This window comes from Manis javanica, chromosome 9 (assembly GCF_040802235.1).
Source record: "Manis javanica isolate MJ-LG chromosome 9, MJ_LKY, whole genome shotgun sequence".
In the NCBI taxonomy this organism is placed as follows: domain Eukaryota; kingdom Metazoa; phylum Chordata; class Mammalia; order Pholidota; family Manidae; genus Manis; species Manis javanica.
This window is the reverse complement of record NC_133164.1, coordinates 66,871,983-66,886,272: the sequence shown is the minus strand read 5'-3', so window position 1 is coordinate 66,886,272 and position 14,290 is coordinate 66,871,983.

Here is a 14,290-nt window from a genome sequence, read left to right as displayed (position 1 = left end):
GCCTTATGTATTATATTTATTTATGCCTGAATGTCTTATTAGCCTAAATCTTATATTCTAAAAAGCTACTCAAGTAAATTTTATTTTATAAAACAAGCACTGATTGTCTTATTTACTGACTGGTTGTTGCTCCAAAATGTTTCATTATTTAAGAAAAGAAATCCTGGAAGCTACATTACGAAACATTTTCTTTCAGCTGAGCTGAGCTTATGCATAGCCTTATTCTTATTATATCTGCAGTTGTCATTAAAGATTATTATATATGTGCCAGGTTTTTTTCAAGTCTTTTTTATGTGAAGTAGTACTGTTTTCTGAAGTAATCTCTAACTTGAGTTTTCCAGGAAAACATTTAGTTCTTTAAATCTTATAAAACAATTTCAAGTAAAAGAACATGGTAATATGAGAATTTAATATCTTTATTTTCATATATGAAAAACTTGTCCGTTCAGTACACATACTACATAGAAAATGTAAGGGTTTAATAAAGGACCTTAACAATGTTTATTAAAAACTAGTAGTAGTGCTCACTTAACATACTGTGCAAATATGACTCCCAAATTCGTGAAGCATGCCATATTTAAAAAATAAAAAAGAAGAAAACTAATGGTAAACACAGAAGTATGAAAATTCTTTCAAAAGGGCTTGATTTTTAAAATGAAAGGCAAATTGTAAATGTGTACATATTTATGATAAGTTTGGTCAAAAATATATCCTTAAGCAGCTAAATTTATCCATAGCCTTATTCTAATGACATCAGTAGTCATCATGGAATTAACAAATGCTGGCAGGATTCTGGTCCAAATCAGCGTCTCTCTGTGTTGTTACACAAGGCCAAGGTGATCCAAGGTGACGATAGGAAAAATTTTAAGTGATGTAGAACTAATGGAGACAATAGGTCAAAACGCATCATGACCTAAAATAATACCACTCCATAATTTGAAAAATAAAATCAGAGAACTTTCCTGAACATAGTCATCCTGAACCACTTTTCTCTAGGTAATTTATATTTGATATTGCCCTTGAGCTGTTTCCTACTTATTATTATTCCCATAATTAATGCATTTCAACTTCACCCTATTTCTTTCTGAGCCTGTGTAGAACCATCAGAAACAGATTAGTGACTATATATTCTGGTGATAGGTGTTTTTGGGTGTAACAGCAAAGAGCTTTCAGAGGGCACAGATACTAGGAAATGCTTCTGTAACTGTTTCCTGTCCCAACCCTGAGGGAGAAAGCCACTGGTGCTGAGGAGGGCGGGACGGTTCACACAGCGCATCCATACATGCAGCAGCTATTTTTCTTTTGTAACAGCTTAAAGATTATTATCAGCAGTTAAAAAATAGTGCTAAGTGATTTTTTTTATGTCATCTGTTTCTTGTGTTCTGTTACCTAATGGATGGAGATTATTTTGTTTGGTATTTTATTTGACCTCAGTCCTTGGTTAATGGTGCACTATTATCTTGGATTATGCCTGCTTCCTTTTTTTTTATTGTGGTACAATGAAAACCCATGAACCAACATACACATCAAAAACTCAACACTCCTTGGGATTCATCTGTGTGAATGTGCTCCTCCCCTACCCCATTCTCCCACCTCCCCTCCTCTTAAGATAACCACTATATTCTAAAACTAGTATGTTACAATTGGTCTGCTATACCATGCTACGCTTACTATGTACAGTTTTATCACACATATATGCAGTCCCATATAATATATTGTGCTTGGGTTGACTAATTTGGAATTACATAAAAGAGTATTATAACAGTACAATTAATATATTCTATTTTAAGTACTGATTCTTGTTGACATTTATCTTCTATCAATCCTTTAAAGATACCATTTCATGTTTTCTGGCTGGTGGTGTTGAGAATTCTGTGGTCCTTTGTAGTAGTCATTCCATTGTAGGTAATCTTTCCTTTTCTCTATTTCAAGGTTTTTGTCTTTGGTATTTTTTTCAGTTTTACTACAGTGTGTCTTGACATAGCTTTCTTTTTATTATTTTTGATTGGATGCATTGAGTCTGTGAGTCTATATTTTTACATCTGGAAAACTTGCTCCTATTATGATTTTAAATATTGTCTCTCCAGCATTCTGCCTAGTCTCTACTCTTGGAACTTCAACTAGATAGAAGTTAGGAATTTTCTTCCTATTTTCCATGCCCCTTAATCTCTCTTTCTTGTGCTCCACCTCCTGATCTTTCCTTGTTGCTTTCAAACTAATTTTTTACATATATTTTTCAAGTTCCTAAATTTTCTTTCAAATGCTTTTAATTTGTCCTTTAACCTGTCCTTTGAGTTTGCTTTTATCCTGACAATTCTGTCTTTTACTTCTAGAAATCGAATTTATTATTCAAATCTGCTATTCATTCTTCATGGCTTCTTGTTCCAAGTCTTCCTTATAACTGCATTTTTTAATTTCCTTAAATTTTCTGCATAGCTCTCCTACATCCTATACTCCATATCCAGCAGTTCTCAAATCTGCAGTCTGTGCTTTCAAATCTTTTATCTTTTTTCTGCTGTTTGTCGTCACAGAGGTTTGGCTTCGAGTTTGGTAATCTTCACCTCTGATCCTGCAGGTACATTGGGCAAACTTTCCTCCAGATAAATATTTTTGCTAATTTTCACAGTGGCCAACCCTGATCTAGAGCTACTTCCGCACGCTTCTGCCTTGGCTGAATTGTTTCAAGCTACATTTTCTCCCCTTGCTACCCTTCCTACAGTAGTAGGACTAAAGGCATCTAGGCTCAAGCCAGCCACCAGCTGGTGTGCTCCCATTCTTTGCCGCTCTGGATGTGGCTTTCTGCCTCTCTGTCTCCAGCACTGTTTCCGGGTCCAGCTTTCTGAAGCTCCAGCTCCAGGCTACCTGGGCTCTGATTCTCTGATTCTCAGTCGGCTCAGGTTTTGTTTGTTTGGGGGAAGCTGAGCCTGCCAATTCCTCCTGCACTGCTGAAGAGAACAATGGCCTAAAGAATGACTCTCCTGTTGGGGAGACACCACCCCTGGTAATGTTGGTAAGTTGCTCAGTCTTCCCTTTAAAGCTGCACTACAGAGATGGCAACAGAGGGACGTGATACCAGGGGCAGATATTTTCCCTGGCTTTCATGTTCTTTCAAGGAAGCCAATAAACTATTCTACACAAGGAGTTAGTTTACCTGGCTGAGAAGAGTATCAGACAGTTTAAAGACTTGCCTACTGTTTTCCTAATACTCAAAATCAGTTTTCATTTTTGTGATTTTATACTTCTGTTTCCTGAAAACAGTTCTTCCCATAATTGGAGATAATGATTACAATCTCTTGAGTTTCTATATTATACCCATTTCTTCCATTTTAATAATGTTCTCTTGTGTTAGCTTAAATTCTACTAAGGATTTTGTAGAATTTTCAAAATGTGGTTAACTACTTACATACCTCTTACAAGGAGACATTGAGAGGGAAAATCAAGTCTGTGTAAAAAGGTAATTGGAAACACCACACAATATGTAGTAAAAATGAAATTACTTTAAAAATGCAGTCTGTGAATAGGTCACTGCAAAGTGATACAGAATATTTTGGTTTTCTTTTGGCCTCTTACTTACTAACAACACTATTTTTTAAGAAAAGTGAAACCATTGTTAGCATTTAAAGAATTTAAAGAAAACATGACATTATAAGAAAAGCTAATAATCCCCATTTGCCTAGATTAAATAATATATTAGATGACAAATTAAATATGTCTTTATGCAAATTATAGCACCTAGATAAAAATGCAAATATGGTATGTAAAACTGTAAACATCACTTAATTAAATAATGACTCTGTGTCTGGAGAAAAAAGACACCTATGCAATAATGATGGGTTTTTTTCTTCTTGGTGGAAATGAAAATTAAATCATTAGTAGTTGTAAATGAACCTAGATAAGAGACAGCTAATGCTATCTTGTTCTAAATTAAATAAAAGCAATAAATGTCCATCACATTCATTGAGGTAAACTCTAAAATCACTTTATATTTATGAAATACAACTTTTAAGTGTTTATCTTATTGTTTTTTTCCTATGGAATCATTCCTTAAGCTACTATGAATTTTGGCATTAAAGATGATTCAGTTAGAACATTATTTTCTTTCTATCCTAATCAATGTCATCCTCTCCTCTCCTGTTCTGTTTCTTTCTTCACACATACATAGGTGCAGACACACACACCCACACACACACATCAATATTTATATCAAAAGAGAGAGGATAAAAGATATAATAAAATCACATCAACTTAATGCTTTTGGCTCAGCTCCAGAATTAGGTAACTGTTCTTGCCACTAACAGTTATTGATCATCATTGGACTAAGGGCTGAGTATGGTGTACATCAGTTTAATTCTATTTATAGAATTCATTTGCAGCTGGTCCCTCTACTCAAGGACTTTATGATATCATGGAGAAATGGGATGAAGAAAAGCAAATGTGTTATGTAATCAACTCCCAGTGATTAGTAGATTTTAAAACTATATAGCTTCTTCATGATGGAATTTTACTGATATCCAGAGCATCTTCTCTCTGTACTCAAAATTCTCCTCAGTATCTCATGCTTCCCTGCCAGAGGAATGCAAATAAATGCTAATTCTAGCAAGAAGAAATGTAATTATGAAAGCAACCCCTTTGAAAAATTGCATCCCCAAAGCAAATAGAAACTGCCCTCAACACTCTTAGATTATCAATGCCCTGCTTTCCTTCATTACAACTAATAGTTGGATTTCCTGTAAATCAGGTCTTTGAATAAGGCTATCTATAGCAAACAAAGAATATAAATTACAGAAATGAGTAAATAATTACTCAAATAGTCAAATAAACTTGAAATTCACATTGGTTAGTATGTGATATGTGAGAGTAATAACCAGGATGGCAAATGAGGGGAGAATTTTCAGGGGGAAATAAGTTTATTTCTGTATTTAATCTTTATTATTTTCATTTTAATGATAAAGGATTGCCTTGTGGCCAGATGATGCACTGTTACGAAATCATGACCGAGCAAAGGGCTTTGTGTGGGAGAAGGACTCATGTAGAGAGAGGAGTGCAAGACAAGCCGAAGCCCAGGGTACCAGTAACAAAACTGCATCTTTGTACAGTAATTTGCAGCTGGTGAAGAGCTCTAACATCCATTGTTTCATTGGATGTAAGCTTTTCTGATTCATAATGTAGATGGCATCATTCCAATTTTAAGTATTAGGAAATTCAGAAAATATTAACCATCATAACCAAGATACGCAACTTGAAATTTACAGAACTGGGTCAAACGGAACAAAATAGCATGGTAGAGAATTTTGTGCTTTTTATGGACAACTATCCCTTAAAAACATAGGAGAGTTTAAACTCGGTAGAACCTCGGGGCCCTATATCCCTGTGAGTTCGTACTTCGAAGAATTCCCGCGGCTGGGAGGACGGGCAGCCTCAGGTGGGCCATCCCTCAGCCTAGCACGCAGCACCGACGACCTCATGAAAGCTCATGATCGCCCTCCAGACTATGGAGCAATTCCTGCCATGCGCCTCCAGCTAAGAGGGAGCTTCCCCACGCCTTCCACACAGGTCAAAGTTGGATTTCTGCACCGAGTGTCTAATTAGGCTTTTAGAATAGACTTCCTGATGGAAGAAAAAAAGATTTATAAGCATTATCTTATCATCTTTGTTTTCCAAGACATTGAGGGCGGCACTATTTCAGTCAGCTCAGGCTGCTGTGACACAATACCGCAGGCTGCATGGCTTAGCCAAGAAGCGTGAGTTCTGCAGGCCGGGAAGTCCGAGCTCCAGCCGCAGCAAGGCTGGTAACGGGTGAGGGCCCACTTCCCCATTCATGGATGGTCCTGGGTTCCCACAGGGTGGAAGCATGGGGCAGCTCCCGGAAGGAAGTCCCACTGACAGACTTCCACCTCATGACCTCGTCACTTCCCAAAGGCTCCATCTCCTAATAAGCACTCTGGAGATGAGGTTCCAACATCTGAATTCTGGGGGACACAAACATGCAGTCCAGAGCAGGCATTTCACTCATCGTTGGATGCACCTTTGCCTCCATCTCAAGCACTGTAAAGTACTTAACCCTAAATGTCTATGCAAGAAATTTTATAATGTAAATAAACACGTTAATCTTGTGACTGAAATGACTGGTCTATTACTCAATATTCATTCTTCTCCACCTTTTTCCTAACAGTTTTGATTTGGTTGGACATTCAAGTGACCAGTTAAAAAACAATTCCTAGCATCCTGTGTAAAACATATGGCCATATTTAAGCCATAGTCCCAGACACTGAGGTCTAAGGGAAAGTACGGAATGTACCTAACTCCGTACAAGAAGCCAGTTCAGCCGGAATGACACTTTGATCTTCTTCCCATCTTTCTCCCTGGAATGTGGTTGTAATATTGACGCTCCATAAAATGAGATGAACGTGCTGATGACGGCTGATCGGGGGCCAGGAAGAACTTGGGTCTCTGGGGGTATCATGGAGCTGGTAAGCCTGACCTAAATTGCCAATCATGGAATTTGCCCTACTTGAAGAAGAATAAATACTCATCTTGTTTATGCCTCCATCTCTTACTTGTATTTTCTGTTATATATGACTAGCCCAGCATATGATAGTCATGCTGTGCAAATACTTCCACTTACAGATGACTAAACGGAGGCACCTACTGGTTAAATATAGTCCACCAGGTTTCAAAGTGGAAGGAGGAACCCTGCCTGGTTTTCTGTTTTTTTCCCCCTGAGCTTTATTCACTGTACACCGCTGGAGTGTTGCAAGGGCAGGATGTTGTGTTTATTTTATTTCTGTTAATATATCTTTGTATCCTCTGAATAGAAGCATGTTTTTCAGATGATGTTTTTGGTGCTGGATCTCCAGAGAAGAGACAAGTCCTCTGTCTGCATGGAGCTTATATTCTACTGAGCGAATGAGTGAATGAATCAGTGTGTGGATAACCAGTCCTCTGTGGTTTCTTTCTCTCTGAATGGACAGCTTACCAGAGATAATAATGATTTACTTCAGTTCGCACCTTTACAACAGCATGTGAATGTTAGGCTTAGGGACATGACACACAGTCCTGGAATAAACTTTAACATTAGATGGGAAGTTGCTATTACGAGAGTCCTGGAGCAAAGTCACATCTACTAGGCTGGGAGGAGCTGGAGCTGAAGGGGGCAGGGTTCGTAAGCTTTTCTTGGGCACATGGTGATGGAAGGAATTTCCTGTACCCTCAGTGGCTTCAGCTTGTCTGCAAACTGAAGGGTCTATACGGAATTGGGCAGAAACAAAATGCTTTATTTTTCATCAGAGCAATAGATAACCACCTGGGACAAACGGCAAAGCAGTGTCTAAAACAGCAGGTGGATCCACAAAAATGCAGCAGCTTTTGTACGATTTTTACACCACCATGCACCTCTCTGAGATAGCAACTGAGTATACAAAGGGTCAGCCCTGGGCACATACAAAGCATCCCTTAGACACTTCCCTGCAAAGTGACTGTGCGTTATAGGACAGCTTTGGCTAATGTCGAATACGAAGAAACTTACTAGAACTGGGTTTTAAGAAGCACTTAATCCTGAATACAGTATGTTTAAGATTTGGCTCAAATCTGACATTTTTTTGTCATGGGCCAAACAGGGTTTCAATTAAATATTTCTTAACTGTTTGAAGAAAATCAATACTACTTACAGTTCTATTAACACCTATGGATCTGAAATCCTGACCCTCCTGTTTGTTAGTTGTTATCAGTAAATCCTTTAAGACAGGCTGTGTTCCTAGAGCGATGAGACCATGTAGGTGATCGTGTATTTTGAATAGAATAATAGGTTTTGTTTTCATTTATATTTTAACTTGTGGAACCCAGTCAAACTAAATGCATTTTATTGATTTGCTGTCACCCAGTTTTTAATACTTGTGACTGGTTGGTACAGTGCCATAAAGACACCTCAACCACTTCCAATTTTCTTCTCAGGTGTATTGCATCTGCCCAGAATTTAGGTCTTTGTTTTACACCTTCCCCAAATTATGAAGAGAATGTAAAGAACAACACAGAATAACTACAGAAGGCCTCATGGGGAAACTTGCTGTCCAGATGAGAAGAAATTTCCAAAAGATTTATTGCCTGTGCGATGTACTGACTAAATGTTCTGCTCTCATAGTCACTTTACAAAGATAGATGACTCTAAAGCTAAGTTTTCAGCAAATTCCTTGTTTTAACTCATTATATTTATTTTCGTGTGTGTGTCTTTTACATGTTCACAAAGAAGAGTGAGAGAGAATGGTTGGAGCTTAGGTAGTTTATTTTGAAATATTATTTAAGGAAAAAAATGGGATTTATAGAATGAGAACTTGAAAGCTTTCCTATACATAATGTATCTTCTGTCTTTATGATATATTTGTGTATAATAAAATATATGTAGAATTGTATAATAATGTATAATAAACATTTTATATAGTATGTATAATAAAAATTTCTACAATTTATAATAAATGTATAATATGTACACAATGTATGTATATATAATGTATAGTAAAATATTACAGCAATTTTATATAAATGTCAAGGAAATGGTTCGGAATCTGATTAGGTATAAAATTTAAGCTTATATTCTTGAATACTGTGTGAAGTATCAGATTACCTTTTGAAGGCCAAACTATTTCTGTATAAACTATGAAATCACCCTTGCAAGAAAGATATTTATATTTAAGACTTGTATTTTTGCATATCTTTGGATTTATTGATCTTAAGATAAATGTTAATTTTTTTATATTTAATATATTCTAACTGTAACTCAGATGTTATTTGAAGTCACCTGCTCCTTAGGAAGTATATGTATGAATATATGTATATACACATGAGGCATACACATGGTACATATATACACATATATGCATATGGGATTATATGTGTAAGTACATATGCATATGATATGTTTATACATACATATATACACACATACATACATACATGCTAATTTTAGTAATCTATTTTTGTCTACATGTCATTTTCTTATGGCATACTGAAGGAAGGGAGGTGATATAGTCACTGTCTGTAGAAAGTTAAAAAAAAAAAAACCGACTCAAAATTGTTAGTTTTTATCACCATATGCTCAAAATTCTAAATAATGCCATTGACAAAACTCTCCTCTCTGAATATATCTGTGAGCTAAGTAATCAACAATTGCTACAGTCACTGCTGAATTTTAATTAACTGTACGCACGTGCATGTTACTGTGTGCATATGTGTGTGTACAGGCATGTGCGCACAGGCGGGTGTATGCTTAAACCTAGCACAACTTACTGTTTGTCCTCCAAGTGTCCCCTGCCCATTTCCTCTGTTCCCTCTGCTCTCCGTGTAAACAGACATGGAATATCAGTTCATTTTTCATGCTGTTCTAATCCTCAAAAAAACATAAATAAAATTGTTATGGAAAATATTTGTGTGTTTCCTCTTCTACTGAAGAGTTGGTCCTTTTCTACTGAAAAGTCAGCTTCTTGCAAAAGCAATTCCATTTACTCTAACATTCGAAGAAGTTTAATTCTTCACTCCTGGGCCTACCTTGCCATAAAAAAGACTCATGAATGTGTTCTGCTTGACGACAGACAAATTCCCTACTTCAGATTCCATCACTGAGCAGCACAGAAGAATAGAAACACTTTGGCATTTGCAGAGTAAAGATGTCCTTCCAGCTCATACAAGCTGTCCTGTTGCCCTCAGATGGTGCCGGGGACTACTGCCAATTTTGGTCACAAATAATATTTCCACTTTATTATACAGCAATTTAAAAGAGATTTCATATTCATAAGAGTAGATTTCAGGACATTTTGGCTTTGAGAATAAAGCTAGCCCTGAGAAAAATCATTTATCTCTAACTAGTTAGTCTCATTACCTATAAAAGGGAAGCTTATTTCAGAAACCCTTGTAAATATAAGTACTGATGTTGAGGAACTTTGCATGGCACTTTTAACAGCTGCCAGAGCCAAATGTATGTCTCGTGTTTTATCCTAAGAGTTCTATAGCCTACCCAAAGTAGGTAACTCAATAGTAATAACAATAGCAAAAATGACATTAATTAAACATTTTCACACTTTGTGCTAAATGCCGTATTTGCATCTTTTCAATTGACCTTGGCCTTTCCATGTTTTCTCAGTAAATGGAACTACTCCCCTTTGACTTGTTCAAGCCCTCAAACCTCTGACAATTCCGTCCCTTACCCCTGCACACAATCCTTTGGTGCATCCTGTCAATGTTAAGCTATTTTCACCTCTCATCAGGACCAAGTTACCTCATGGTTGTTTTTCTGTTTCTATTTTCCACCCTACAATCCATTCTCTAGGTAATAGACTGAGTGAACTTTTAAAAATGCCAATTGGATCATATTACTGACCTGTTTTAACCTTCCGAATGGCTTCAGAGTTGTACCAAAATTCATTTTCCTTCCCTGCATGGACCTGAGTCCCTACCGCTGCCTGCCCGCGGCCTCTGTCACCTCCCCAGGCCCCCACTGTAGCCAGAAATGGGTCTTGTTCTGTTTTTCATGCATTCCATGTTTGCTCTCACTGCAGGGGCTTGGCATTTACTGTTTCTTCTTGCCCAGTGAGCTCTGGTCCAAGTGCCATGCTGCTGGCCTTTTCTTGTCAAGTCACCTCCTTCCTCAGTGCTGCCTGTTCACAAACACTTCCTGGAGTATTATCGCACAAGCGCTTAATTACTTTCACTAAGTTGTCTCTCTTTGGTGGTAAAACCACCTCTCAGCTGACATCAGGTCTCCTTGCGTATAAACCCGGAGCAGTTTGTCATTTGTGTGCATTACCATCTTGTGTGACTGTGTATAGGAGCCAGCTTGAAACAAACAAATAGATAATCTGTTAGAATCTAATGTTGCTCCTAGGGCCTGCTCACCATGTAAGAGAGAAAATCTGTCACATGAATTTTTTATGTAGAATGTTTGTTGGCAGAATTCTTGAAATTCAGGAAAACTCTCCTGAATATAAATAGACATGTTTATAATCATATACAAATACAAACTTATGATTGCATAGCCTGGTCGATTTTCATTCCATTGACAGAGCCGTGAACTGATGCCCATGTTAGGGAACAGAATCGTTGGCCCCTAGGAAGCCGCCACGTTTCCACCTCCAGGTCGTATTCCCTCCCTTTCCCACTGCCAGGGTAGCCATCCTCCTGTCTTCTAAGACATCAGGTTAGTTTTTCTGGGACCTGAACATTTTATGAACAGAATCATACAGAATGGACCCATTTGTGTAGATTTTTTTTTCTCAGTAGTATGTTTTCCAAAATTTATCCATGTTACTGTGATAGCTGCATGTTTTTTTTGGGTATTGCTTTCTCTGTAGTATCCCACTAACCGAATAGAACAAATATATTCTGTTTAGATCACTTCCAGGGATTTTGGCTATTAAGAATAGGCTGCCAAGGATGTTCTTGCACATGTCATCTGGTGAGTGTGTGTGTTTTCATGGGCGTATGCCTGGAGTAGATTTGCTTGGCCACAGAGTGTGCATATATTCACCTGTAGTCAATGTTGGCAAATGGTTTTTTGAAGTAACCACACTAGATTTCCTCCCAAAGGAAATATAGCTCTCTTGCATTATTATTTTTTTCCTTTTAATGGAAGTGTGATAAATGCACAGAATACAATGTTACTTTGAGTAAAGCCAAGTTCTCCAAAGCCAAGTTATGTTCATTCTGCTAAATCAACTAAATAAGAACTTCAAAAAGTAGACTGTTTCTCCCTTTTCTGAATGCCAGTTGCCTGTCATTCTAATCCACTTTGCTAAGAGTAAGAGAAACCAGGTTTAACAATGAAGATTCACTGAAAAGTTTCATTCCTTCAAAATTAGAGCTAATGTTAAAAAACCCAACGTATTCAAACTAAAATTCTCTTAAGATGTTGTTTTGTTTTGTTATTAATTTAATGACAGCAATAATTCCATTTGGATTTCCTACTAAAGACAATATTTGACTACAAGGATAGGGGTCATCTTTATTAAGAACCAACACCACCAAAAATCAAAATGAAAGGCTAAGGATTTCTTATGGTTTTGGGTCATTATTTAAAGGTAATGTGGTTCATTTAGGACTGTTACTTGAAAATCTCCAGCCAATTAAACAGTGAGAACACATTTTGTAATCAGTGATTATAAACAAATTGTCCTTTGGGGACTTGGGAGGAACATGGCATTGGAGGTAAATAAGATGAAGTGAAGCAGTTAACCCTAAAGGAAAGCAAAAATTCAGGAAAACCCTGGTTTCTGAGATTTGATGCCTTTATTGATGACTTTGTTAACTTCATCTCCAATTTGCTTTCAATGCCCCTTCGGAGATTCCTCATCCTGGAAATTTTCAGGTCCACTCCACGGCCCACTGCCTAAGGCTCTTCATGACATTTGGGGCTGGGATTGGAGGTGGGGACTGGACGGTGAACTCTGGTCAAAGGAGATAAAGGCTATTAAATGGTAACCCCAAACTGATGCTCTTGGCTGGAAAAATGGGTAGAAAGTAGGAGTGATGGAAAGTTAGATAATGAAATAGTCTTTAATGGCAAAAGATATGCAACACAAATACACAATTATGGCTGCATCATGATTCCAGGTGGAGGCACATCTTTCCCAGTTACTTGCAGTTCCCCATGGGAACTTAAATCACCAGTGCTACCACCACACAAGGGTAGTGGAACCTAATCTCTCCTGCTCTCTCATGGTTACAGATGCCCCTGCATGTCTTCTCACGTCACCACAAACAAGGAAAGGTTATAAAACCACCATTGTTCATTCCTGCATATTTACTGTAAGACTAGAAACCTGAAGGCTAACTTTTCAAGTATGCTTCAGGTTTCTAACAAGATTAAGCTATGTTTATGCATGAGACCCATTCCAGCTATTGAGGCCTGGCTGGGCACTTTGTTAAGCGACTTTAATTGTTATTGCGTCTAATCCTCAAAGCAATTTCAGAGATGGCTTTGATTTTTATCTCCATTGTATGTATTAGAAAACTGGGGTTTACAGGGAAGGATAATTTATCGGATTGAGGGCACATAGTTAGGAAGCTATAGTATCATAACCCAAACTCAGGTCTATTTCTATCACCTGCTAACCCTCTGTTGTACTGTTAATTATATGTGGGCAAGAAATGTTTCCAATTCACATTTCTTTTTTCCCCTTTCTACTTCTTCCACTTCTTTCTTTGATGTGGATTTCTTTCCTACACTTGTTTTCTACAGAAATAACCATGGTGTCCATTCAGGTAAAGGTAATGTTAGTGTCCAAATATTTTGCCTTTATCATAAGAACAATGTATTTTTCTTTACAGAAAGGAGAATTGTTAGATGATATTGTATATGTATATGACATTGGGCAATAAATAGAACAATAATTTGTTACTTAAACTTTTTATCATGGAACTATAGAACAATTGAGTAGACTGGGTGTGTATAGCTTTGTTTTTCTTCATTCCTTTGTATTTGGGAAAAGATGAGATCCTAAGATTTAAAACTTGTTTGAAGTCAAGACTTAAATAACCTAAAGTAGAACCAGGTTTCAAATCTTTTGATTCCAATTTCAGTGATTTTTTTAAATTTAATTTAATTTAATTGAACATTTACGAATACGTTTTCTTTTGTCTGTAAGAGTCTGTCCTTCTGAGCTTGTCCTATGTAAGGATAAAATGTAGAAGTAACTTAATAAGGAGGTAAACAGTTGTGACCTAAAAGTTCTCCTTAACATTTTCATTTATATAATTTTTTTAATGAAGTCACGCAGCAAACTTGTGTTTTAAAGTCAAGAGATGAAATAATAAACTAAATGTAGATACTTTAATGAAGTCTTTTCGAATGATGCTTAAAAAATACAAATTATTTGAATGTCCCAAATAATTACCATGTTAGAGTTTGACCCATCTTAACAAAAAATCTTTGTCTTCTAAATTCTTTGCGTGAATTAGAATAATTGTCTTTGTTTCTGCTGCTTTTGAAAAAAAATGCTTTAGTTGTTTGGTTAAGTACTTTAGCTCTAAAAGAACAGGGTACATTTCTCACTCTAAAATTTTAAAAAATGATGTATAAAATGACATATTCAGAAAAGAACTTCAGTTTTGACAGCTTTTTTTTAATCAGAGTCTGTTAAAGGAGTCTATTATAAGAATATTTAATCAACTGAATTTCTCAAGACAAAAAAACCACATCTTGAGGAGATATCCAGTTAGAACAGAAGAGAAAGTTCTCCATGCCTTTTTGATTGAACCTCTATCAATACTTTAAAAGCTTTTTGCAGCTTTGAAACACAAGATGGGC